The following is a 3,367-nucleotide window of genomic DNA, read 5'->3' on the forward strand; positions in this document are numbered from 1 at the left end:
CCATTTGACCTCTAGGCTTTATGGGTATTATGACTCATACTGTGGTACTCTATACTAATCAACTGAAATATGTTAATCCCATGCTAAATTGGCCTGAGTGGGGCTACATCATTTGTGGGGGATGACATGTTTACTGTTGCCTTGTTTCTATTGTGGCATTGTGTTTCTGTGCACCAATGGAAATGAGTATCCAGCCTATGTATTGAATAAATGGAATTGGATTGTGATACTGATGAATGAATCCTGCACACAATGTGTGTGTGTGTATATGTACACACACACACACACACAGTGGGGCAAAAAAGTATTTAGTCAGCCACCAATTGTGCAAGTTCTCCCAAATAAAAAGATGAGAGGCCTGTCATTTTCATCATGGGTACACTTCAACTATGACAGACAAAATGAGTGTTTTTTTTTTCTCCAGAAAATCACATTGTAGGATTTTTAGAGGTGCTGAGTTTGAAGGTAGGCCTTGAAATACATCCACAGGTACACCTCCAATTGACTGAAATTATGTCAATTAGCCTATGAGAAGCTTCTAAAGCCATGACATCATTTCTGGAATTTTCCAAGCTGTTTAAAGGCACAGTCAACTTAGTGTATGTAAACTTCTGACCCACTGGAATTGTGATACAGTGAGTTACAAGTGAAATAATCTGTAAACAATTCTTGGGAAAATTACTTGTCATTCACAAAGTAATGTCCTAACCAACTTGCCAAAACTATGGTTTGTTAACAAGAAATGTGAGGAGTGGTTGAAAAACGAGTTTTAATGACTCCAACCTAAGTGTATGTAAACTTCCAACTTCAACTGTATATTACTTTTTATAAAAAGATTAGTTCCATGTCCCTCCTCCCTGTCCTCCCCTGTTTCCATTGACCATCCAACCAGGTGTTTCTACAACTTGATTGGAGTCCACCTGTGGTAAATTCAATTGACTGGACATGATTTGGAAAGTCCCACTGTTGACAGTGCATGTCAGAGCAAAAACCAAGCCATGATACAGGATTGTGTCGAGGCACAGATCTGGGAAAGGGTACCAAAAAAAGTCTGCAGCATTGAAGGTCCCCAAGAACTCAGTGGCCTCCATTATTTTTAAATGGGAGATGTTTGGAACCAACAAGACTCTTCCTAGAGCTGGCCACACAGTCAAACTGAGCAATGGTGGGAGAAGGACCTTGGTCAGGGAGGTAACCAAGAACCCGATGGTTCTTGACCAAGAACACTTCCAGAAGGTCAACCAACTCCACCAATCAGGCCTTTATGGTAGAGTGGCCAGACAGAAGGCATTCCTCAGTAAAAGGCACGACAGCCCGCTTGGAGGTTGCCAAAAGGCACTTAAAGGACTCAGACCATGAGAAACAAGATTCTCTGGTCTGATGTAACCAAGATTGAACTCTTTGGCCTGAATGCCAAGTGTCACGTCTGGAGGAAACCTGGCACCATCCCTACTGTGAAGCATGGTGGTGGCAGCATCCTGCTGTTAGGATGTTTTTCAGCGGCAGGGACTGGGAGACTAGTCAGGATCGAGGGAAAGATGAATCGAGCAAAGTACAGAGAGATCTGGGGGCGAAGGTTCACATTCCAACAGGACAATGACCCTAAGCACACAGCCAAGACAATGCAGGAGTGGCCTCGGGACAAGTTTCTGAATGTCCTTGAGTGGCCCAGCCAGAGCCCGGACTTGAACCCGATCTAACATCTCTGGAAAGACCTGAAAATAGCTGTGCAGCTATGCTCCCCATTCAACCTGACGGGATCTGCAGAGAAGAATGGGAGAAACTCCCCAAATACAGGTGTGCCAAGCTTGTAGTGTCATACACAAGAAGATTCAAGCCTGTAATCGCTGTCAAAGGTGCTTCAAGTACTGAGTAAAGGATCTGAATACTTATGAACATTTGATATTTAAATGTTTTCTACATTTCCTTTGTCATTATGGGGTATTGTGTGTAGATTGAGGGGGGAAAAAACAATTTAATCTATTTTAGAATAAGGCTGTAACGATATGTGGAATAAGTCAAGGGGTCTGAATAATTTACGAGTGCACTGTATGTCTCATGTACTGAGGGGGCGTGCAATTGGCATGCTGACTGCAGGAGTGTCCACCAAATCTGTTGCCAGAGAATTTGATGTTAATTTCTCTCCATAAGCAGATTCCAATGTCGTTTGAGAGAACTTGGCAGTATGGCTAACCGGCCTCAACCGCAGACCACATTTATGGCGTTGTGTGGTGAGCGGTTTGTTGATGTCAAAGTTGTGAACAGAGTTACCCCATGGTGGCGGTGGGGTTATGGTATTGGGCAAGCATAAGCTATGGACAACGAACACAATTACATTTTTATTTTATCAATGTCATTTTGAATGCACAGAACAACCGTGCAGAGATCCTGAGGCCCATTGTTGTGCCATTCATCCGCCTCCATCACCTCGTCTCAGCATGATAATTCCCAGCCACATGTCTGAACACAATTGCTGGAAGCTGAAAATGTCACCGTTCTTCCATGGTCTGCATATTCACTCGGCATGTCACCCATTGAGCATGTTTGGGATGCTCTGGATCAACGTGTACGACAACGTGTTGAAGTTCTCGCCAATATCCAGCAACTTCCACAGGCCACAATCAACAGCCTGATCAACTCTATGCGAAGGAGATGTCGCGCTGCACGAGGCAAATGATGGTAACACCAGATACTGATGGGTTTTCTGATCCACGCCCATACCTTTGTTTTTAAGGTACTGAGGGAGGGAGAGCAACTTGAGGGCCAGGTTCTGTTGGGGTGGAAAAAGGAGGTGTGTGTACACGCATCTGTGCGCCGTACCAGGTGTACTGAAGAGCCTGGTCACAAGTGTAGCGTATCCTTGGGTCTATCTCTATCAGGTGGACACTAAAGTATTTAGTTTAAAAAATCACCAAAGAGAGAGACACAACGATTTATGTCTCTCTCGTCTGAGAGTGGAGGACTAGCGTACCTGGGTCGACGATATTGTCCCAGTTTCCTCCCAGTAAGGAGAGTCAAACTCGTATTCAAATGAAATTGTATTTGTCACATGCGCCGAATATAAACACCTTACCGTGAAATGTTTACTTAACCAACAATGCAGTTCAAGAAATAGTTAAGAAAATATTTACTAAATAAAATAAAGTAAAAAATAAAAGAAAGTACACAATAACAATAACGAGGCTATATACAGGGTGTACTGGTACCGAGTCAATGTGCGGAGGTACAGGTTAGTCGGTAATTTGTACTTAGGGGTAAAGTGACTATGCAATGATGATAAACAGCAAGTAGCAGCAGTGTAAAAACAAAGGGGGGAGGGGGTCAATGTAAATAGTCCGGGTGGTGATGAATTGTTCAGCAGTCTTTC

The sequence above is a fragment of the Oncorhynchus mykiss genome, chromosome 18, assembly GCF_057628025.1.
Source record: "Oncorhynchus mykiss isolate SJ-2025 chromosome 18, ASM5762802v1, whole genome shotgun sequence".
NCBI classification, from domain to species: domain Eukaryota; kingdom Metazoa; phylum Chordata; class Actinopteri; order Salmoniformes; family Salmonidae; genus Oncorhynchus; species Oncorhynchus mykiss.